Source organism: Chinchilla lanigera, unplaced genomic scaffold (assembly GCF_000276665.1).
Source record: "Chinchilla lanigera isolate Chin_1 unplaced genomic scaffold, ChiLan1.0 scaffold00006, whole genome shotgun sequence".
In the NCBI taxonomy this organism is placed as follows: Eukaryota; Metazoa; Chordata; class Mammalia; order Rodentia; family Chinchillidae; genus Chinchilla; species Chinchilla lanigera.
Window position 1 is genome coordinate 22,992,524 of NW_004955407.1, and position 26,511 is coordinate 23,019,034.

At 32.8% G+C, this 26,511-nt stretch overlaps 1 pseudogene; it reads left to right on the forward strand.

The window, feature by feature from the left end:
• The first annotated feature begins 24,448 nt into the window (after nt 1–24,448).
• Nucleotides 24,449–26,511, forward strand: part of LOC102008500 — a 144,650-nt pseudogene continuing 142,587 nt past the window's right edge.

Genomic DNA, 26,511 nt, shown 5'->3' on the forward strand with positions numbered 1-26,511 from the left:
TAACAAATAATGTTCAATGTTTTCTCAAGTATTTATTTGCCACTTGTATTTCTTTATCTGAGAAGTGCGTGTTCATCTCAGATGCCCATTTTTGGATTGCGTCTTTGAATTTGGGGGGGCTTGATGTTTTTAAATTCTTTATATGTTCTAGATAAAAGTCCTTTGTCTGAGGCACAGACGGATAAGATATTTTCCCAATTTGTGGGTTTTCTTTTTAATCTATTGGTGATTTCTTTAGATATGCAAACACTTTTCTGTAAAAAGAGATCCCAGTTATTGGTTCTTTGAAGTATTTCCCGTGCAGTTTGGTTTTGGCTCATGAACTCTCTATCTACCCCTATATCTTCAAGATTTCTGCCTAATTTTTCTTCCAGTAGATTTTGTGTTTCTGTTTTAATATTGAGATCTGTGATCCATTTTGACCTGAGTTTGGTGCATGGTGTTAGACTTGGGTCTATATTCAGTTCTCAGCAAGTGGCAAGTCAGTTTCACCAGCACCATTTATTAAGGAAGCTATCTTTCTTTCAGTGAACTTGTTTGGCCCCTTTGTCAAAGTTCAGGCAGCTGAGTGTGTTTGTGATTGGGGCTCATTCTTCGAGTTTATTCCATTGATCTTCAGGTCTGTTTCTTAGCCAGTACCATGTTGATTTTATTGCAGTAGCTTTATAAAATAATTTCAGGTCAGGGATTGTGATTCCACCCTGACTTGTCTTTGTTGCCCAGGATTGCTTTTGCTATTCTAAGTCTCTTCTGGTTCCAGGTGAATTTAAGGAATGTTTTCTCTATATTTGAGGTATGCTAATGGTAGTTTAATGGGAATTGCATTGAATCTGTACAACAATTTTGTTAGTATGGCCATTTTTACAAAGTTGATTCTTCCTGTCCATAAGAGAGGAATATTTTTCTGCTTACTGAAATCCTCTTCAATCTTTTTTGTCACAGTACTGTAATTTTTGTTGTATAGATCTTTTACTTCTTTTGTTAGTTGGATTTCTAAATATTTCAATTTTTTGGATGCTATATTGAAAGGTATGTTTCCTTAATTTCTCTCTCAGTGAGTTTGTTGGATGTGTATAGGAATGCTATTGATTTTTGAGTGTTGACTTTGCATCCAGCTTTTCTACTGGATTTGTTGATTAATAAGGAGTCTTCGGGTAGAGTTTTGGGGTCTTCCACGTAGAGTATCATGTCATCTTCAACTAATGATTATTTCACTTCTTCCTTTCATATCCTTATTCCTTTTATTTCTCTCTCTTGTCTAATTGCTCTAGCTAATGCTTCCAGAACTATGTTGAATAGGAGTGGTGACAGTGGACATCCTTGTCTTGTTCCTTATTTTAAAGTGAAAGCTTTCAATTTTTGTCCATTTAGTATGATGTTGGCTGTTAGTTTGACATAGATGGCTTTAATCAGCTTGAGGTAAAAACCATCAATTTCTAAGTTCTGTAGGGTTTTCTTATGAATAAGTGTTGGAATCTATCAAACCTTTTGCTGTATCTATTGAGATGATAATGTGGTTTTTGTCTTTGGCTCTATTGATATGGTGTGTTACATATTTTGATTTGAATATATTGTACCATCCTTGCATTTCTGGTATGAATCCCACTTGGTTATGGTGTATGATTTTCTTGATGATTTGCTGCAGTCTGTTTGCTAGTATCTTATTGAGTATCTTTGCATCTATGTTCATTAAGGAGATTGGTCTTTAGTTAACTTTCTTGGCTGGGTCTTTCTCTGATTTTGCAATCAGTATAATACTTGCCTCCAGGAATGAGTTAGGGAGAATTGCTTCCTTTTTAAGTTCATTGAAGAGATTGAGGAGTACTACCATTAAATCTTCTCTGAATTTCTTATAGAGTTCCACTGGGAATCCATCAAGACCTGGGCATTTCTTTGTTGGTAAGTTTTTAATCACATTTTTCATCTCATTAATTGATATTGGGTTTTTCAAGATTTGTATATCTTCTTGATTCTACTTTGGTAATTCGTACATATGTAGTATCTGTCCATTTCTTCTGAGTCTTCTATCCTATGGGAGTAAAGATTTTCAAGGTAGGTATTAATGATCTTCTGGATTTCTATAAGATATGTAGTGATTTCATCCTTTTCATTCCTTATTGCATGAATTTGAGTTTTTTCCATTTCTGATAAGATTGTCTAGGGTTTGATCCATTTTATTTATTCTTTCAAACAATCAACTCTTTGATTCATTTATTTTTGGTAGTGTTTTCTTCATTTCAATCAATTTCTGCCCTGATCTTTGCAATCTCCTTCTTTCTTTGGGCTTTGGGCTTGATTTGTTCTAAATGTTTGAGGTGCAGCATTAGGCTATTTATTTGTTCTCCTGTTTTCCTCAGGTGTGAGTTCACTGCTATAAATTTCCCTCTGAGGACTGCTTTTAATGCATCCCACAGAATCTGGAAGCTTGTATTTACATTTTTGTTTGTTTGTAGGTATTTTTTAACTTCTTATTTAATTTCCTCTGTGACCCATTGGTTGTTCATAAGGTTTGTATTTAATTTCCAAGTGTTTATGGAGGTTTTGTGATTCTTATTGTCATTAATTTTAAATTTCATTTCAGTGTGGTCAGATAATATGAATGGGATAATTTCAGTTCTCTTGAATTGAGGTAAGTATGTCATCTGGGCTAGAATGTGGTCTATTTTAGAGAATGCCCCATGTGCAACTTAGAAGAATGTGTATACTGGTGTTGTGAGGTGGGACACTCTCTATACATCTACGAAGTCCATTTATTTGCACATTTGGTTCAGATCTGTTATTTCTTTGCTGATTTTTTTGTCTAGTTGGCCTATCTGTCTGTGTCAATGGGGTGTTCAGGTCCCCTATTGAAATAGTTCTATGAGGTATTTGGTTTTTCATGTCTATTAAGATTTGTCTTATATAGTTTGGTGTTCCCATATTTGCTGCATACATGTTTATGATAGTTAGCTCTTCCTGTTGCAGTTTTCCCCTAACAAGTATATAGTGACCTTCTTTATCTCTTTTGCTTGTTCTTGATTTGAAGTTTACATTGTTTGCAAACATAATAGCTACCCCTGCTTTCTTCTGGACTCCTGTTGCATGGAGAATTGCTTTCTACCCTTTGACTTTCAGTCTATGTATTTCTTGTTGAGTAAAATGTGTGTCTTGTATACAGCATATTGTTGGATTTTCTTTCTTAATCCACTCTGTCAGTCTGTTTCTTTTAACTGGTGAATTGAGGCCATTTACACTAATGGTTAAAACTGTTATGTGTTGGCTTAAATTCATCATGTTATTTACTTGCTGTTGGTTTCATACTTTTTCTCTCTGTTCAATTGCCTGCTCTGCTTGCGGGTTCTTTTCTATTGTTGTTCTTTAAAATGTGGTCATTTTTATCTCTGTTTACAATATCTTTTAATACTCTTTATAAGGTTGTTTTGGCACTTATAAAGTTCTATGGCTTTTCTTTGTCCTGGAAATATTTTATTTCTCCATTAAATTTAAAGGATAGTCTTGCAGGATACATCAATCTGAGTTGGAAGCTGTTTTGACTCAGGACCTATAATACTTCACTCCAACCTCTTCTCAACTGGATGGTTTGTGTTGAGGAATCTGGTGTGATTCTGATGGGCTTTCCTTTATACATGATCTGTTTCTTTTCTCTAACAGCTTTTAGTATTCTGTTCTTTTGCTGGATATCAGGGATCTTGATTATCATATGTCTGGATGTAATTTTATTTTGTTTATGATTGGTTGGAGTTCTATATACCTTATTTGCCAGCATATCAGATCCTTTTTCCATGCTTGGGAAATTTTCTGCTGTTACCTCTGCAAATACTATTTTTATGTCATTTGTGTTGCCTCCTGCTGTTTTGCTCACACCTGTTAGTCTTATATTATTTCTCTTTGCCTTGTCTTTCAGCTGTTGAATTGCTTTTTCCTGGTTCTTTGTTAATTTTAAGAGATCCTTCCTTTTGTGATGATTGGTTGCCATGCTGTCTTCAAGATCTGAAATTCTATCTTCATTTCATTTAAGTGGTTTTTCATGCTTTCAGTGGAAGTTTTGATTTCCTGGATAACTCTTTGAATTTATTTCATGGATTCTAGTTCTTCCTTAAATTGTTCATTTAATGTTTCCATCAGTTTCTTATGCTCATTTTTTAAATATATTTCTACTTTAGACATGCTGAGCAATTCTTTCATTAATGTTGTCATTTCATTTTTTTACCTGAGAGGTTATTTCTGATCTGATTTCTTCTATGGCCTGATTGAATTGTTTGCTTACTTCTATTACAATCACTTCAGTGATTTTAGATGTGTGATTACCAAGTTCTCCTATGTCAATGTTTCTTGGACTTGTTTTATGTAGGGTGAAGTTCTGAGATTGCAGTTTGGTCCTTTGTCTTGTCATTTTTGATACTGGAGGCAGAGCATCCAGTCTCAATCTTCCTTGGTAGCTCACCAAGAGTTGCTAGCATCCCTAGTTTTCCAGGTGGTCAGACTTGCCCCTTAATGGCTCCAGAGATAGGCTACTCATTCTAGGGTCACCAGCCTGTTGGTGGAGTGTACCTAGTTCTCCCAGGTCTCAGACATGATCCATGATGTCAGTGGATCATAGACTGCCTAATCCAGTGTCCCCAGGCAGCTCAGGGCATGTGCAGGACCCAGAAGTGGGCTGCACTGATGACATGATTATGGGCCAGCTGGTGCTGCATCCCCAGGCAGCTCAGGGTGTGTGCAAAGACCATACGAGAACAGTGGTGTCAGCAGTTCATGGACCATCTGATCTAGTATCCTCAGGCAGCTCAGGGCAGGCACAGGGTGGGCCCAGACACGAACCACAGTGTTAGCAGTTCATGGACCATCTGGACCAGTGTCTCCTGGCAGCTCAAGGCACAGAGTGCTCAGACACACACTATAAACTGTGTGTGTTGATAATTAAGATAGTGTAATACACTTTCAGGAAAGCATGGCAAACAGAGAAAGAGAGGGAAATAAAAGAAACTACATATAATTCATGTAAAGTAATTAATTTTATTTATTTCTCGGTTTTTGTGCTTGACTTTTTTTAGTTAATTTAATTGGTACATCTTAGAGATATATAATGCAGTTTAATCTACACCTGGGAAAGCCAATGGTCAGGTAGAGAACTGGGAAATCTTTCCTATGGAACTGCATGAAATTTGGATGCTGGGGAGCAGGAAAAACTCAAAATCATACACGTATGTGTATATATGTAGTGTATGTTGATGTGTGTTTTGTACATGTGCAGACAATTGTGAATATTAGATTGACTTGGGCTTTCTGGCTGGATTAGGTTCAGTGTATGGTAGGCCTCTCAGATGTAGGATGAAGACATTCCCACACTTGAACTTCAAAAAATTTGAAACTGAAGTATGAAAAAAAATAAAACAAGTCACACCTTTGGAGCAACAATAAAGAAAATAAATGGAACAGTGAGAGTGCTCAAACAGTTCAAAAAATTATTAAACTATTAATTTTCTAAAAGTACAGCTGCATCCAAGCCATCTTTCTAGGTTCCCAGAATGTAGTTGTTACCTTTATCTCTATAAGATGAGGCAAAATGCTCAAACTAAAATATGAACAAATAAATGCACAAGTACAAGCAGTAACAATTCTTACAAAGGGGAAGGGGAGTGATGTAGAAAAAATGTAGGACATTTTTCAATGACTTTGGCTGATTAGGTACACATTAGGAAATGTTCAGGCATGGTGAGAAGTGAGGAAAATCATTCAAGAAGATGAAGGAAAAGAGATTTAGAAACACTTTATGGTGTTTAAGACAGTGCATGGTCTATATGATGTGAGCATAATGTAAATAAAGAGGAAAATGAATTTAAATACCAGGTATTATGATTGTAGCTATAAGCATGGTGATAATATTAATAATAAATATAAATAGGTTTGTTATTGACATAAAAAATATACATCGATCAGACAGTAATTAGAAACAATTGGTAGAAATAATGAAATAATGAAATTGGTAGAAATAATGAATTTGGTAGAAATAATGAAAGATATTTAAATAATAATGTAGTGATGGGAATAACATATTTGCTAGAACACTTGTCTGAAGTTTTATTTTGAGACAGCATCTAGCTAAGTTGTCCCTGCTGGGTTGAAATTTGCAATCATCCTGCCTTACGCTCCCAGAACACTTGGATAATAGGTGTACACTACCCAGCCTAACTAAACACAGTTTTTAGAAGAATAAAAATGGTAATGCACATCTTATGTTTGCACACTCATTTACCAGTTTTCCACCACTGTTCATGTTTTGATAGAAGTCTAAATCTACACGAAGAGCCCTTCTTGTGGCTGAAGAACTTCCTGTAGTGTTTCTTGTCATGCATGGCTGCACATAATGTCTAAGCACTCAGTTGTTTTCCTGTAAACTTTCTGTGTTGAAACTCAGTCCCTAGTGAATGGGATGATATTTGCAAATGGACCTTTTGTGAAGTATATAAGTTTGGACTAAGTGATAAAGGTAGAGTCTTCACTATGAGGTTAGTGTACCTGTAAGAAGATAATGTGGCATTCCAGGGCACAGGCAGAAGACAGCTATCTATAAAGCATCAGGAATCAAACCAGTCAGCACCTCGATGTTGGTCTTCCCAGGCTCTATAACTGTAAGAATTAAATGTGTGTTTTCTAAGTCACTGTCTATGGTATATTGTTATAGGAGCTATCAGCAATAAAAATGTGAATGATTTTAGATTTCTATGGGCTCCTGAAGTATGTTTTCACCTTCATTTAGAATGAAATTTTGTTTGTGACAAACTTGAAGTTGACAGTATTTTTCTTTCAATGTTTTCAAAAATGCCAATTGCCTGTCTTCTGGCTTGTGCATTTTTTTGTTTTGTTTTTTTACAATGGTTTGCTGTCACTTTACTTATGGTTTTTTTGACTCCTAACGTGTCATTTTTCTTTGCCTTTAAGAGTAATGTTTTTATCAAATTTTGTTTTTTCCACTTGGATTATACTGTGCCTTAGTGGAACTACAGTTATGTCTACTTTGATTTGTGTCATTGGAGCTTTCAGTGCTGCAAATAAGTATTTTTATCAAATTCTGAAAAAGGAGTTTTTAAAAATGTATTTATTTTACTTTTTCTTCTTCTCCTGTGACTTTATATAGTCATTTTATACTGTTAGGTAATGTATTAGTTCATTGACTTTTAAAAATATTTTTTCTTATTCTAGAAATGGATATTTTTAAATAACTACCTTCAAATTGATTGGCTCTTTCATTTGTAGTGTCTAATGAGTTCCTACTTACAATCAGTATGATTTTCATTTGTGATATTGTAGTTTGAATCACTAGACATTTCGAGTTTTTTTCTCTCCTTAACATATTCATATTTACTGTATTTTCTGTAGCATAAGTATCAAATTTTTAACAGCTTTTTCCAAAATCTTTCCACACTAACTCCATTATCTTTGTCAACTTTAGGCCCACCAGTGAAATTTTTATATGTATGTAGGTCATATTTCCTATTATTTGTTAGTCTGCATGTTTGGATTTGGTGTTAAATAGTCTAACGTTTTTATTGAAGTTTTCTTGAGGTGTTTCGTGTTATTTTTAAATAATACTTTCTTTTGTTTTCTGATTCTTTAAAATGACCTGCAACTAAGTTACTTAATATAGTTAGGTACCTTCAAAGCTTAGCTGTGCTTGAAAATATTATTTTAGAGCAATTATGAGCTCATCAATATTACATACACTACAATACAGATTAACTTTTGAAGTGTTTTGCATTGTTTTCTGCCCATATTGTTAGAGAACAAGATTCCATTTACAGAGCATAATGAAAAACAAAAAAAGTCTCTGCAATAAAAATATATTTGCCTCAAAAACAGAGACCTATCTTTTCAAATTGCAAATATTACCTGTAAATTTACTTTAAAAGGTAAAGATCGCCGTAAGACAACAAATATAGATATCTAAAAATTGTTGATATTTATTGTATACTCAAATGATCTGGTGGAATTCTAAATTATAAGATAGGAAAATCTGTGGAAAAATAAAACCCAGCTGCAAAATTTATGATTATCAGGAACTTTTATAATTTATTCTTACCACAACTTTTTCCTTCTCTTTCTATTTACATAGTGCTTTTACATAGTGCTTTTGAAAGTGATCACTAACTTCTGTAATAAAGTAACAGATTGCAAGTAAAAAATATGTAAAGGTACATTCATTTGTTCTCTTTTGACATTAGTACTATGTTATTAATGAGGTAAAATTTTCATTTTTTTTTTTTTTTGGTTTTTCTCCGGTACCGGGAACCGAACTCATGACCTTGCGCTTGCCAGGCAGGCGCTTTGCTGCAGAACTAAATCCCCAGCCCCGAGGTAAAATTTTTTGTCAAACAAAATGAGATATATTCATTTTAATAAGAGCAAATTCTCTGGAAAAAAATCAAACATTTATTATATTAAGTCATTACATAATTAACTCAAGGCTTCTGGATTTTATCCATATTTAACATAGTATGAACAAACTTCATATGTGAGCCAAATATGACATGAACACTCATGATACAAATATGGACAAAGGTTTTAAAATCATTCACATACTTTACACATTCTGTTTAATTACACCCCTTTTATTTCAGGTACTTTTAATAAAAGTATTGAGTTTAGAGTTCTCTAAATTTGTTTTCATAACCTGGAAAATAGCTGTTACTTATATTATGAAAAACATTACTCCATATACACCTCTAAACCTGCATACATACACCTCTAAACCTGGATACACCAATGTAAAGAAACTCTGCCCCTCCACCATTAGGGAATGAATAGACTTCTAAATTCTATTTGTCATTTACTAAATGCTAGATATTTTTAATCACACTTTATGTTCAACTTTTCAAAAGAAGTTCTCGAAGGAAAATTGTTTTTTTTTGGGGGGGTAGGATTGTTTTAAATGTAAGGTTTATATTTCCTTTTGGAATTTATTTCTCTGTTGAATCTTTCAGAGCTTCTTATTAACACTTATATATCCAAGATGTTGAAATTGAAAGACAGTAGCTGGATGGACTTCAGAGCTGATCTTGCTGAACATATCTTGATGCATGGAAATAAAATTAGAAAGGTGGTCTGAAGATGTGTGTGAAGCTGTAGTATTAGAATAGAGGAATTGATCTCCTTTAGTGACATTTGTGATGTCTTTACAAATACTGCATGTGAAAAAAATATTAAAAAAGTGTTTAAAACTCAAACTTCAATATTCCTTTCCTGTTATACTTCAGAAATCATAGTTTCTTGTGTAAATAAATAATATAATTGTAGGGCAAAATTTAAAAGCACAACTATCTTTCATTCTTTCCATAAAATCCATTTATCTTATGCCAGGGCTGCTCATTTAACTCAATGAGATCATAATTTTTGGCATTTCAGATATGGATACATGACATTTGGTTGCCAGGTAAATGCCCATGAAATCAATTTTCCATGCCTTCTTCAAACCACTTATGCAAATGATCACTTTGTAAAACTATAACTGCTACAACCACCTGTGTTCTAATTAAAATATTAGGACACCCCAAAGAACCACTACTTCTAAATTATAACTGTCTGCATTTGATTTTCAAGCTACAAGCTACACATATAGATACATTCAATTTTTCTTTCTCCTTTCTTTTTAAAATATTATTGTTTTATTTCCACAATATTAGAAAAAATTAAAAAGTAAGATCTTCTGAAAGTCTGTGAACAAGAGAATAACACTGGCTAGGCTGGAACTCAGTGATGGATTGCATGGTTAAAATGCACAAGACCCTAAGTTTGAACTCTAGCGCTTCAAAATAAATCAGTAAATGAATTTAGAGAGAGAGGGAGGGGGGAGAGAGAGAGAGACAGAGAAAGAGACAGAGACAGAGACAGAGACAGAGACAGAAAGGCAGAGACAGGGACAGACAGAGAGAGAAACACAGAGAGAGAATTTTTCCAACTTTAGCAATGTTATTATTTAAATCTCAGAGCTTAAAACATTTCTACTAAAAACATTCCTAAATAACAAAGTTGTTTATAGATCCAGAGAAAATAAGTTTAATCCTTCAAGTTCATCCACACATCATTGCGCATAAGTGTACACAGTAGGGATTCTTGTTCAGTTTTATCAACTAATTATTCTTATTTATTAACTTGAATATTAAAATTGTATTCTATGGTTTTTCATCATTAATTCTAGAAACATGTTAACTATAATATGAAATATACTCTATTTCTAAATAACACTTATTAGCATGTATAATATAGATCATGTTTTTTTTTTCACTGAAAGTTTTCAAAAATGCCTTGACTATGCCAAAGTTAGTCAGATAGGATATATTCATTCATCATTTATGAGATAGTCAATACATAAAGGAAGGTATAGGGGAAAATAAATTTCCTTGGGATAATCTTGAAAACCAAAATATAAACATAAAACATTCTTTGATGACTAATGAAAAGCAGTTTGGCTCTGGATTTAATATAAATTTATAATAAACTATCCAAGAGTGATGACCGTGTATGATGATAATAATTTAAGAACATAATTTAAGAACATAATTTAAGAACTCTGTTTTGTGGGTGCTAATGTTCATGCTTTACTGACTTTTTAGATGTGTTGTAGATAGTTTACTTTGTTATTTGTCAATCCCTCTGAGGAGAGTTTAACTTTAGAACAATCCCAAACTATCAAAACTATGAAGTATTTAGCACTGGACTCTCTCTCTCTCTCTCTCTTCTAGACACCATGAAGTAAGCATTTACCTCAACCAAACAACTCCCTTCCTGACATTCTCCCTCACCAAAAGCCCCCTCCAAAAAATAAAAATATATAAAAATATATAAATAAATAAATAGATAGATACATAAATAAATAAAAGCCAGAGTCAATAAGTGACTGAAACCTCTGGAAGCCACACTAAAACTTTCTTTCTGGTAACTCACCTGCTTCAAATATAATTGTCACAGTTAACAAAACCTAAGACATATATAATTTTCTTGTTTATTATAAAGTAATTTTGTTTATTCACATAAAGTTCAAGTAGTTTGGGCCTGACAAATGTCAGAATATTATTGCTAGAGATATATAGCTATAATTTACTACTTATTTTTTATGGTGGGCATTTAACTATATTCACTAAGGCACATTTTCACTTCAAATGTTTGTTATCAATAGATCTTTAAGAATATATTTATACAGCATATTTCAAAACACAAAATAGATTCTATTTTTCTTATATCAAACTGTTCAGAGAACTACCACAAAGTCTTGAGGTTTTCCTTTTTAAAGTCTCATGTTTTTTTCTCCATAAATATAATCTAATTTTTCAGCTTTTACTTATTTCCTATTACTCATTTCCCTTACCTTCTACAAAAGTCAAATGCAATGGTGAAAATATATTATTATTATTGTGTGGTATTAGAGATTTTTTAATCAAACCTAGAATCTCTTAGATGCTAGGCAAGTGTTCCACTACTGAAATGTATTGCCAGACTCTGAAGATGAAAATATATTTTGCTTCCTTAATATAATGTGAGGCATCACTAATAACAATTATAAATTTTATTCATATGTTAATGATTATCTCCATTAAAAAATAAACTTATAGGCTATTTGCAAAGACAAAGAGAACCTTGCACTTTCATTTTAACCTATTAGTGCATTAATCCTGCCATATATTATATATATACTAAAATTTAATTAATCCTTTTAACACACTCAATTATTTTTAGTACAGAGCTTTTTCAAAAAATATTCTCCAAAATGTTTTCAGTTCTCCTACAGAAAAATGCAAAATGCAACAAAAAAATTGTATAACCAGGCAAAATTTCCCCATACTGCTCTTATGAAATATTTCTAATAACATCTACTTTGAAGAAATATTTTTAAGAAAAAGATGGTATTTATAACTTTAAAAATATCAACATAATTTTGTATTCTTTTCTGAAAAATGATTTAGTTAAACTATATCGGAACAGTTAGTAGGAGAGGGACTGAAAAGTTAGGGTCACAAAATGACAGAAGATATAAATCAGAAATAGGATTAAAATGTTTTCTTTTTTTTATTATTTTAAAGAGAGAAAAAGCAATAAAAACAATACAAAATTTCAAAACAAGATGATGGGAAATTAACAATGGTTATTATATTGCATACTGTTATCTTCAAAGTAGTTGCTTAAATTACAAAATAAAGGCATGGAAAATTGATCAAATAATATAAGCACTCCTTTCAGTGAACTAATAGCAATTAGTAATACAGGGCTGGAGAGATAGCTCAGTGCCACAACGTCTGCCTGGCAAGTGCAATATCCTGAGTTGGATCCCTCATTTAAAAAAAAAAATAGCAGTACAATTATATTAGTTGTCATTTATATTTTAATTTTGCCTTCCTTCTTTTCTCTTTTCCTCCATCCCAGTTTGTCTTTTCTTTGTGCAGTTTCTTTCCCTTTCACAATGTCTATTGTACCTTTTGGATCTTATTTACTCTTTCAGTTTCTTGCAGTAGAGAGGCAGTACAATGTTTACACATGTGAGTCTAATTTATTTCACTTATGCATATGGTCTCTAGTTGCATCCATTTACCTATAAATGCCTCAAGTTTATCTTTTATTATGGCTGAGGAACAACACGCTATTATATAAAAATATCACATCTTTTTATCCATTCTTCAGTTGATGGGCATTTGAGTGGTTTCCAAGATTTAGCTATTACAGATTGTGCTGCTATAAACATTAGTGCACATATATCGCTATCGTATGATGTTTTCAATTCTTCTGGAAAAATACCCAGAAGTGGAATAGCTGAGTCAAAGAGGACCTCCAGTCCTAGTTTTGTGAGGATTCTTCACACTGATTTTCACAGTGATTGTACCAGTCTACACTTTCACCAAATGTGCTGAAGGGCTCTATTTTCCCCACAAGCCCTCCAGCACTTGATACTGGTTGAATTCTTGATGATAGGCACTCTTTCTAGGATGAGATGGAATCTCAGTGCTGTTTTAATTTGCATTTCTTGAATGATCGATGATGTTGAGTATTTTCATTCATCATCAGTCAATTTCTGCTTCCACTTTGTCTTTTAAAGATTATCCCAGAAAAGTTTGTTTTCCCTTATAGCTTTCTTTCTGTCTTGACTATATCATAAATGATGAATGAATATATCATATGTGCCTGAGTTTGGCATAATCAATGCATTTTTGAAAACCTCCAGCTGAAATAAACGTGAATGATATTATACACCCTATTATGTGTTATTTAGAATTAGATTATATATAGATTATAGTTAACATGGTTATAGAATTAAGATGATGTAAAGCTAGAGAATCATACTTTAATGTTCAAGTTTATAAATAAGAATAATTAGTTGACAAAACTGAACAAGGATTACTACTGTGTACACTTATGTTTAATGACATATGGGTGGATTTGAACCATTGAATATATTTTCTTTTTGGATCTATAAATAACTTTGTATTTGTAGCAAATATTAATTTAATAATTTTTAGTAATCTTTATGTAAACAATTCTTGCTCTGTATTTAGCTTCACAACATTTTATAGCATCTATAAATTTTTGAATATTTTATAATAAACAAATATTAACTAAGAGATAGTCAGAAAAATGGCAAATTAGATAACCAAAGAAAATTAAGATTTTTATACAAACAGAAAACCTACCAAGAATGTCATAAAATTATAAAATTTGAATAGCTGTGTATCTAATAAGTAGATAAATCAATAAACAAAAATATTCTTACAAAAATAACCCTAGAATTTTAAGATGCTACTGGTGATTTCCACCAAACATTTCAAGAATAATAATTATCTTTCAAAAATTTTCAATAAGTTAAAGATGACAAAATGAACCTTCTCTTATATTATGAGGCCCGAATTACCCTAAAACAAAATACAAAAATATTGAAAAAAAAAAAAAAAACAGAAGAGATCAAAGTGTCTTATGAAGACAGATGCAAAAATTCGCAATATACTCACATTTCAAATTCATCTTCACCACTATGGCAATGAGATTTTATACAATGAACAAGTAAAATTTATTATTTTAATGCAAATTAAACACAAGGAAATTGAGAAATGTAATATATACTATGAACATAACAAAAGGGAAAACATGATCTCATATGATACATTAAGGACATTTCACAAAACTAAGCTATTTGCATATTTATGCAATAACCATATAAAAATAAAGGGACATTTCCCAAGAATAATAAAATGTATGTATGAAAAACATACAGAAAGCATCATTCTGATATAAGAAAGATTTTCTTCTAAGACCATGAGCAAGATTACCATGTTTGATTTTGCTTCCTCTAGTCAACATTGTACTGGAAATTCTAGCCAAAGTAATCATCCAAGAAAAAGAAATACTAGCAATCAAAAATGAAAGAAGTAAAATTACCTTTGTTCTCTGATATTATATGGATGAAAACACTTAAACACACAGAAACACAACTGTTAGATTTCAAGTGAATTTTGTAGAATGACAAAACTCAACATAAAAAGTTTAGTTATCTCTCTGTACACTAACAATAAATAATTTGAAAGGAAATTAACAAAATACCGGGGGCTGGGGATTTAGCTCAGTGGCAAAGCGCCTGCCTGGCAAGCGTAAGGTCGTGAGTTCGGTTCCTGGTACCAGAGAAAAACTAAACTAAAAACTAAAAAACTAAAAAAACTAAACAAAATACCATTTACAATAGAAAAAAGTGAAATAATTTGGAATTAACAATGGATGTGAAAGTTTTATACGGTGAAAAATATAACAATTGCTGAAAGAAATTAAGGGCAATACAAATCAGTGGGCACAGGTTCTACTATTGTGATTTTTTTGTTTTGTTTTGTTTTGTTTTACCGGTACTAGGGATCGAACTCACGACCTAGCACTTGCTGGGCAGGTGCTGTGCCACTGAGCTAAATCCCCAGCCCCTACTATTGTGATTTGAAAAAAAAAACATTGTCAAGATATCAAAACTCTTCAATATCATATTTCGATTCGTTATAATCACTGTTAAAATTCGTGAGCTGTTTTTTGCAGAAATAGAAAAAAAATCATCTTGAAAGACATATTTAATCTGAGAAACTTCAAACTATCAAAGCAATGTTGAGTGAACACAACAATCTCCCTGTTCATAAACCTTCTAAAAACCTATAGTAACAAAAACAGATTGGTCTTGGCATAAAGCAGACATATAAACCAATGAAGCAAAATACATAGTTCTGAAGTAAACCCTGTTTTAAATGCTAAAATGATTTTTGACAAAGTTCCCAAGACCACTTAGGGGAAAAAATGATCTTTGCAAGAAATAATGGTGGGGAAATGTATATCTATACACAGGAGAGTGAAAATTTTCCCTTATCGAACATGATATATATAAATTGATTCAAGTGGGTCAAAGATCTAAATATACAATTTCAACCATAAAATTCTTAAAGATGTCATATGCAGGTACCACATACCTACAGTGAATGTAAACATGTATCATCAATTTGAGCTAAGAAAAATAGCAATAAGAATTAAAATGGGAAAGGGTTTTGAGATGGATGGAGGAAGGTGGTTGAGAAGGGGATTAAGAAGAGTAACAGGCTGGATTATGTACCTTTACCTGCTCCCCAAAATGAGTGTAATTTCACATACTGCAACAGTGTACTAATAAAATAAAACTTAAATTTGTTTATAAGAAAATGCGACACTGAAACATCATGGCATGGATTTAATAATTTTATGGATACTGCGTTAAAGTCAACAGAAAAAAATGACAAATTAGATTTCACAAAAGTTATGCCCTGTTTTTTTGTTTTGTTTTGTTTTTGTTTTTGTTTTTGTTTGTTTGTTTGGTTTTTGGTTTTTCTCTGGTACAGGGAATCGAACTCACCATCTTGTGGTTGCCAGTCAGGTGCTGTGCTGCTGAGCTAAATCCCCAGCCCCTCACAAAAGTTATGTATTAAAAGATATTATCAAGACTACATTAATGCTATCTGTTGAAGAAAAGACATATTTGTAACCGTTAAGTCTAGTAGTAAATAGTGTCGGTGTCTTGATTACTTTTGTCTTATTGCTGAGACAAAATACCTGACGCCCAGAATTAAGGAAGGAAAGGTTTATTTAGCTTATAGTTTGTGGTGATTTTCCTCTACAATCATTTGGCTCTAAGGCAGAGTGGCGGGGCTCAGGGGCAACACTTCAAAATAGCACAAGCAGCAAAAGCGCAAGAGGAAAAGTGGGGAGCCACCACACAGGGCAAGCTTCTCTCTCTCCCTTACATTGTACACAATTACACTGTACACAAACTACCCTGCCCAGGGCTGGTGTAGCACTCACACCCATAATCCCAACACTGAACCATGAATCAATCTTAAACTCCAGAAGCCTGCCACATGACTGCATGAGGCTTTGGGGTGGGGGGACACTTAGACACGAATCAGAACAATAAGCACCCAGAATATACAAAGTATCTTTAAATCTCAACACAAATAATAACAAAAGCCCCCTATTCAAAAATGGGCAATTGACTTCCATAGATATGCCTGCAAAGAAGATATAGCAAAGCTAAAGATTACATGACACACAGAACTATTAGAATTAGTACAACTTAGTAGTATTATAAAATTTGGCAGAAAGAATCCGATATATCTTTATACACTAGCAATAAATAACAATGATAAAATTAAGAAAATCCCATTAGCATTAGAAAAGTATCAAGAAACTTTCGAATTAAGTGAGGAAACAAAAAGCTTTTTGGTGAAAAATATAGAATTGGCTGAAAGACATCAATGTACTTAATAAGCATATGAAAGCCTTCACCAAATCAGCAATCTTTACAGATGTGTAAATCAAAAATTTGTTTAAATATTATATTATGCTTATTAGGATATCTACTCTCTCTCAGAAAAAGAAAATAATTGCTATCAAGGTTTGGAATATGTATATAGAATACTATACAGTAAAATATAAAATGATTTAGTCACAGTGGAGGGAAATCATGGAGTGTCCTCAGAAATTTAAAAGAATTCTTTCTATGTAATTTGTAGGTAATATGTACAGGTATGTACACTCAAAATAATTAAAATCAGGATTTCAAAGATAGTTGTGCATTTATGTTCAAAACGGCAATAGTCATAAAGACACTATCAAAAGCTAAACACAGATGCAAACTAGTGTTCACTGACAGGTAAATAGATAGGCAAAATGCACAAGACAAAATAAAATTTGAAGGTGATTTATTGTGATAGATGTACAAGAATGCATTTAATGACCCTGAACTGTAGATTAAATACGTGTAAAGTAAATTGTACTATGTCTTTTATCAGAGTCAAAACAAACCACAAACAATGAAAATGTAATTAAGTACTTTGAAATGCTTTTCCATTTTTCTCTGCCTGAACAAATAAAAAGCAAATGTATATCATTTTAAAAGAAAACAGTGCACTGGAAGATGATCCTCAATAGTATCATACGTATGAAATGCAACAGTATGTTCTTGGTCATTTTGTTATAACTATACATACAAAAAAGAGTTCAGCAAAATTGTAGTTATTGAAATAATTAATGATATTCTTGTCAGAGGGTTATTAGGCCTCTACAAAGGATTGTGGCTGTTTGTGGTTAAAGGACAATTATTGCACAAGGGTGGTTGCAGTACATTTATATCAATCTGTAACAGGCAATCAGGAAGGTCACCATGGATGATGCCTGGGACATGACAGATTATCAATGACATTTCAAATGGGTTTGATCTAAGGTGTTTCATTTCTAATTTCTACATTCTAATGAAATTGCACAAGTAAGGTAGGATAAGTTGAAATTTTAATTTTGTAACAAATTTTAATAGCCCTGATTTCATTTTGTCCATTTTATTATATATCTCAGAAGTGTACATCAGATTTGACTGATGATAATTTTATTGTGTGACAAATGTTTCAAAGTATACTCAACATTATAAGCATAAGTATTTTATTCACAGTTTGAAATTATTGAATCCATTATTGTATAATAAAACCTCTATTTGTGAATATTATACTTTTGGAGACACTAGACATACAACTTTACAATATAATGTCTGATGTATGACTTTGATATCAGAAATACTGAAATAAACTTATATTCATGAAGAACTTTTGAGAATTTTTAGAAAAAACTAAGAAATTATTGATTTATTTACGACTATCAAACATAATGATCCCTTAAATACAAATTACCTTCATGAAAATTATATTTTATGGAAAATATAGCATACTGCATATATGTGTTACTGACAATCACACATGTATGTATTATATTATCAGGCATTTATTTTAGAATATATAGGATTAGTGTGTGTTTGTGACTGTAGAGTGTGTATATGCGTGTAGTATGTGATCACACAAATACAGATGCTTATAAATAAATGTTTATTTAATTAAAAAGAGATTAGATGAGAGATTAATTTTGAGAATAAAAAAAATTATGGTTAAATTACTTTCAATATATTTGGGAAAGAAAAATTTACTTCCTAATATTGCAGTTGAATATTTGGTTATTAAACATTTGGTAATTATAAGTAAAAGAATATTTAAATATCAAACTTCCAAATATATTTTAACTTACAAATAACTTTAGATACCTTTTACAACTTACCTGCAGTAACCTATTTTTCAAATGCAAAAAAAATTAAAAAGACCATTTTATGTTTGAATTTTTATAATCACCTCTATATTAAAAGAATAGAACACAGCAAAATGAATAATAAAAGCATACAAAACATCATTTAATAGGCAACTCCCTCACATCAACTGTTCAGTTGATCATTATTGTTGAGTACATTGCAGAATGAAAATTATAATCAGAATTTCTATCAAACTTACATATTGTCTTACTAATTGTTTTTGCAACGTAAATGTAAATTGAAGTCAACACTTCTTTGCATTTGAATTTCACCATTAATAATTTTCTTTCTTTCTTTCTTTCTTTCTTTCTTTCTTTCTTTCTTTCTTTCTTTCTTGATAATTTTCATTATTATAGGATTTCACATTACCAATTAGGATATTACAAGGAACACTGAAGGATTATGATATACAGTAATATGTGCTGTATATGATAATAATAAAAGTAGTACTTTGTTAAATAGCATACAACATGGTAACACTAAGCGTGAGTCTCAATGATTAAGAATCCTTCAGCATTATTCTTTCAGCTACCCTGAAACGCCACTTGCTCTTGTACTATGCTACATTTCTTCTTCCAGAAATAAATCTGGTACTCCAGAATTTAAACCAATTGATTCCCATGAGACACTGTGCTTTATCACAGAATGGGGAATGAGGCAAAAGTATAAATGTTCTTGATCTTTACATATTTATTATCTTCATAAGATTATTATGGTTGCCTTCCATATAATTACCCAAATGAAAAAGGAAATAAATCAATCTTACGATCAGGAAGAACTGTCACCAGGTTTTCTGCAAGCAAATGAAGGTTGAGGATCATTTTCTGTTCACTTGCACTAAATAGTAGTGGTACTGTGTATTTGTGCGACGGATTCTTCTGAGGGGTCTTTTTCATGCTCTTCTTGTCCAGAACAAAGAACTAGATAAGAAATAAGACAGCAAGTTGTTTTATACATGCATTAAAGATAAAAGTAGAGAGAAAAGAAGGAAGAAGTATTCCTCAGAGTGTGTGTGGGAAAAGGAAATATATCCTGTACCTAGGGCAGGTCACTGCAGAAGAAAGAAAACAGAGTCCTTGAGGCCAATGGCCAGCCATGTTTTACATTCTCATTCTGATGTAAGATCTGATCCATCCTATGCAGGGCTCAGAAACTGACCTGAGAGTGAATCCTGGCCATGACTGACAGGTCACTGTGATTGAAAAGCTCTCCAATTTGACAGGGCACACCCAATTGTCCAGCCACATTGCCGTGTCTTTATTTCCTGCCTCAGTAGTGCAGACTCTGGATATTACTCAAAAAATGGATCTCATCACATAAGACCATGTCAGTAGCAGAGGCAATACTCTGAATATTTACAGTAAATATGTAATCAATTAATTGCATAATAAGCATTCTTTGAAAGTTGTTATTCTAAAACACAGAAACAATTATTCCATTAGTGCCTTAATATTTAGGTATTTTTAGGTGTTACACAAATTTTATTGTGTAACAAATGTTTCAAAGTATACTCAACAGTATAAGCATAAGTATTTTATTCACAGTTTGAAATTATTGAATCCATTATTGTATAATAAAACCTCTATTTGTGAATATTATACTTTTGGAGACACTAGACATACAACTTTACAATATAATGTCTGATGTATGACTTTGATATCAGAATTTAAAATTTTTTCCAGTGATTTTAATATGCCATTAAGTGAGAACCAAGCTTCTACAACAATGTATATACAAAACATTCTGATGGATTCAGAATAATCAATGATCTTTTTTTTCTCATAAGAATCACTCACCTATTTTTACAAACATTTTAAATAGCTTGTGAATATAAATGATGTAAAATTAGTGTCTTTTTATCTCCGTTTTACAAAATAAATGCGAGCTGAGGTCATTTTTGAAACTGGCAGCTGAGGTTACTCTGCAACATTTTGTGATGGAGAAATACAGTATATTTTGATAAAGAGAAAGAAGGATTTTGAAGAAGACATACAGATGTTGTGAACCACTCAGTAGTTTAGCAACAAGATTTCCAAACTGTCATAGCAACCGTTATGACAATTCAAAACAAAAGGTTCATGAGGCTAAAAATGTTTGTGATTCTGGGCACAGGGTGTGCCATTGTGTGACACATGATAATTATGCATGTGGCAAAATAAAATAACTTTCTTACTGTTTCTTTCTCAAAGTACATTATCTGAATTAAATCTAAACATCCGTGCTTAAAGTTAGGTATTTCTACTTTTGTGATAGTGTGTCCTACTAACAATGACCTGCCAGACTTCAAGTAGAATGTGTAACCAAATGACCATTTTATAAACAAGCCAAGTCACAGTTCAATCGATTTTTAAACTTGAGTAGAGTAGATCAATGTAGTTTGTTCTATTTTCCTTTTCTCTGACTCACTATAGAAAACTTTATGAGGATTTAATTATAAGTCCCAGTCCCTACACAATTCAATATATTCTCTTTCATGTTCCAGAACAAAGATGATATTTTTAATCTAATATTTAAATATAAAAAAGCAAATACCAGCATGGAAAAACTACTTGTCTTTCATACTGTAGAATTTTTATAATGTATCAAAAATGCTTTAAAAGTTTACATTATCAGTGTTCATTATTAAATTGATGCTCATAAAATGTTATGGCTTTTTAAAGTTACCTCTGAAATTTATATTCTAATAATAATAATACAACATACAATTCTGTTTCTAAGACCCACCATTTAATCTAGGTATACACTGATTCAAATTCCTATAACAATATTCTATTTTATGTAAATTTGTGAACTATTGATTAATATTCCAAAAGAGTATTGGTGTTTTACTATATATATATATACACACATATATATAGTAATTTGTTTTGAAAGGAAGACTGTATTTTTAGATCATGGATGTCTAATGTTTTGGCTTGCCTAGACTGCCTTAAAAGAAGAAGGGAAAATTATATATATATATATACACACACACACACACACACACACACACACACACACACACATTGGTTTGTTGAAAGGAACAGTTAATACTTAATTGTTTTATCGATCTTGTATGCCTATGTCTGGTGACATGAGCAACTACTTTAAAGATAACTATAATTTACCAACTATTAATTTTCTGTCACCTTGTTTTGAAATCCTGTATCATTTTTATTGCTTGTTGCACTTTTGGTTTTGCTTGTTTTTCTCCTTAAAATAAAATTTAAAAGAGAGAGAATGGCCAGGGATATAGCTCAGCAGCACAGCACCTGCCTGGAAAGCATGAGGCGGTGAGTTTGATTACTGATACCAAAAGAGAGAGAGAGAAAGAGAGAGAGAAATGGTTGTTAGCCACACATAAATATATATCTAATGCATATAAGTAATGCAACATTCATCATCTGTTAGAATAATAACATAAAAAGAATTCACCGTAAACACAAATTAGTGGAGTATGTGACCTGTTGTGAAAATAATTCAGAAATGTCTGGTTTGGTGAATCTGGTTCCAATTCTTACTGAATTCTCAACCTGCTCTTCAGTGGTTTTTCATGTAATTTTACTTTCATGGGCTTCATTTTTAAAAATAGTTGTTTCCAAATCTGTACACTGCCAAAAAGTTTTGACATGAATAAAGCATGACTATAATAAAAGATGTTCTTCTCTGGAGAGATGTCTTTTTTTTTTTTTTTCTGCTGGGATTGAACTCAGGACCTTACATTTGCCAGGTGGGGGGATAAGTGTTACAAAGGTCTGAGGAAGAGACATGATCAATTTTTTCATTGTGTTGAATGTCTAATGGCAATACCCAACATTCCAAATATGAATACATAAGTTAACTTTTGCAGTGTTAACAATGTTGTATGTGTAATTATAACAGTATGCTGAGCAATCAACTAGTTGCTATATTTTTATAATTAATTTATACCACAACTGGTAAAATTATTTTTTAAAATAACACAATAACCCAAATATTAATAATTTGTTGAGAAAACTGACACCTTTGCTTAAAATGATAAATGCCTGTTTTCATAGGCATTCACGCATGTTGATAGACTGCATAAAATCATTGGTAATCCCTGCTTTTTCCTTGTCCAGTCATGTGACATCTGCTAGGGACATGCTTTGGTTGGACTGGTTGTGTGGCCAGCTTAGAGGCAGAGTTTGTGCTACACTGCATCTTTCTTTTCAAAGTGCTCTATCATCATTTACACAACCTGTGCTTGACCTTCACACGATGCAGTCAGAAAAATACTTCTAAAATTCCATATGTTAAAAGTTTACGACCTTATTGGGCTGCTTTTTGAGCTGCCTAGGTTTGCATGTGACCTGCAGACATGGTTTGGACCTGGCTACCACAGATTACCCAGTTCTGGTGTGATAGGGTGATATTTCATCACTGTCTTTGTCTTGCCATAATGCACACTTAGGTAGCAAAGGTCGTTTGCTATTCTGTGACTCAGTCTCACAATTTAAACATTTAGTGCTATCTTATATAAAGATTTTCAAAGACAAATGTAAGAAAGACAAAATGATAACTTTTCTCATTATGAAAATAAACATTTTATACCTGATTCTACATTGATGGATATTTAAAAGGACACTGCAGAAATTATCTTTTCAATACTAAAACTATAAATAATAAGGATGGTAGTGATATTGCTTGAGACAGAGAAATATCGAAAGTAATACATTTCCTGAGAAAAACAGATGTTTAGTTTGAAAATAACTGTATGTTTAGTCTATGTCATTTTTTATAAGAGGCAAACCAAAATGCACAGAAACAATTTCTTTGTTTCTTGATATGTGTTAAATGAAATTATGAAACTTTGATTATGACAGTTTAAATCATTAAACTGAGATTTTGTTTATATCAATAACGTTTTGTATACAAATAATCTGAACCATTTCTGTCTCATAATTTTGAATGGAGAAAATTGGTTATTTTAAAAATGTAGTGTCATGAATATTCATTTGAATTTTACATAAATTAATAATATTCTACATTAAATTCTGTCTTCAAGAAAGAATATAAAGCCTGTAAAATGAGTTATGTCCAGAAAGTGAGGCCAAGAACCAGAGGTGTACAACCAAATACATTATTTCTTATACTTGTTATAAGGTATACTTTAAACAAGATTTTTCCTTATTTCAGTTAATCATTAGAATATACATAGTTTTAGATGAACCGTGCTTGTAGTTTGAAAACACGTTATTTTGAGAACGTAGGTATAAATTATCTTGGAATTTAGTAGCAACCACCAAACATTTTTACTTGCAGGACGTTTTAATTGGTCAGGAGATAAATGGGATCTTGAACAAAGCTACCCAGACACGGAGTGGGAGAAAGGGTGTCTTTATTTGCCCGCATCCCTGGGAGGATGAGGGTTCCCCTGAAATCCCAGAACAGGGTCTCGTTTTTACTTTCACACCTTATTCTTATTGTACGGGGCGACCTCTTACTAGCGAGCTGTGATCAGGCCTGGCTGCAGAGGCAGATCGGTGCAGCGTGGAGAGTTGGGGTTCTGCAGGAACTTCCGTTATGCTCCGCTGAGTTTATATCCAGCTGTGCCCTGCTCGGCTGAGGGCATAATCATTAACTTTCTCAGGGAGCCGAGCTGCACAGCTAACGCACAGTTGCAATTTCACCTCAGGAGGTGACTTCCTCTCTCACTAGTGGTTTAGTGAGGTGCTTGCTTCCTTTGGTGCCACCCAATCCCCTGCAGGCCCAGGGTGTGCAGCAGGTAGGAGGAGCACCTCGGGATGTGTAGAGTCAGGGAGATGTTAAGCTCAAGCTGCTTGGAATGTTATGGATGTCCAGAGGCTGAAGGAGGCTGTGAAAGATTTTGAGCAAAGGGGAAAGAAGACATTAGTCCTGTCCTTGATCCTGTTCTTTGTCACGTAGCCAAGACTATAGAAACAACTGTTTAGTGGTCCCAATTTAGAGGCATTTTCTATCCAAACGGGAGGAGATGGTGGGTGATTTCGGAACATCAACTCTCAACCAACCTTTGGTTTATTCAACTACTGTGTGAAATGCTAACAGATCCAAGAAGAAAATACACGGAAACATAAGTTTCTCAGAGGAATAGGAAAGGAAGTGATGGTTGTTAGTTGTGTTTATCCTTCTTCAGAGAAAAATAATTCCAACAGTTTACATCGAATGAATGGTGTTATGTTTCCTGGAAATTCACCAAGCTATCCTGATAGGTCTAATATAAATTTCCTGGTATACCCAGGCCACTTCATCAACCAAAGCTTTGTTTTGTCAGCACCCTTGACAGCAACTAGTTTGCCTGAGAGCACAGAGAGCAAAGAATCAAACTTACAGCAAAATGGAGAGAAAAATCAGTGATTCGCCAACATGTGATTCCAATGTTTCTTCCATGAGCCCTATAAAAAATAAACATCCAAATGAAGACGCTGTGGAACTTGAGGGGAATGAGGTAAAAAGATTCAGGTTTGACAAAGAAAGTGAAATCAGAGAGACAGCCACTCAGACAACCTCCAGTGAGATTTCTTCAGTTATGATAGAAGGAACAGAATCATCCTCTTCTCAGGATAGAGACGAGGAAAGTAGTTGTATGAGGCCGCACTGTATAGAAGAGGATGAAAAAGAGAATGAAGAGGAAGAAGAAGGCATTTAGAGGCCATCTGTAAAAGCATGGCATGAGGAGATCCTTAAATTCTTGAAATTCACTTTTTTCCATGAAAGAATTTAACATAATGGAACTCCTGATAATGCTGATTTTAGGGGTTTTGCCCATCTCTACACAGTTGTTGCTAAGTTTGAAGGGATAGATTTGAACTGTAGAATATCAGAATTCATGAAACTTAACTGCAGAAGTGTTTTCAAAATAAAATTTAACTACAACATTTGCTTATTTTTAGAGTCTTGTATGACATCAAGAAATATGATCTTAGAAAGAAAAACAATCAAGAAAAGGAATCTGATGATGCCTTAACTGTGAATGAAGAGACTTCTAAGGAAAATAATCAGATGGATGAATCTGATCTGTCTCAAGCTGAGAAAGATTTACATTCAAGGGAGTGAAAAATAGGCCGTGTAAGTGGTACTTCAGGCTGTCATGAAGCAGAAGAATTAGTGGGCTCCAATTCCAGGAAAACTGGAGCCACTCTCATATCCTCAAAGAGCTGTACATGTAAGAACTGTGAATATCTGGGTCCTGAGTACTCCAACTTTGTGGGTGTGCGTACGGGGTTGTCTGGTCAAATCAGTGGGGTTTGTTGTATAGAACTTTTCTAAAATTTAGGACTAAAGTTTTTAGATGGGAAAGTAAAAAAAAAACATCATGGCTTTCAATTGAAGAAAACAATTAGATATTTCATTTACATGTTTTATCCATTTTAGTAAGTTGGTACTACCTTCTTTGATTTCTATGACAACTCTACATATACCCATGATTCATTTGATTTTGTATTTTAGGTGATGATTCATGTAACTGATTATGTGAGCTTATCATAAAATGGCCACCTATGATGGCAAATATGGCCAAAATTATTATCATTTTGAAGGCACTGTAATAAAAAGCATAAACATGCTTTCTATGATTTGGATATTTTTGTGTCCTGCACATTTCATGTGTTTGTAAGTTAATCTGCAGTGCAATGTTGAGAAATAAGGCCTAATTGGAGATATTTCAGTCATGAGGGCTAATCATAAAAGGACTGATGCAAGTATAAAAAGGACTTATAAGGACAGATTCTTCTGCTTGTCTGTGGCCGAGGAGACAATATGACTGCTACCATTTCACGATGACACAAATATAAAGTGAAGCTGGATCACAGACATACATGTAAATTGAAAGTATACAATTCCCAGAGAAACGATCATAACTGAAAAATGTTTAA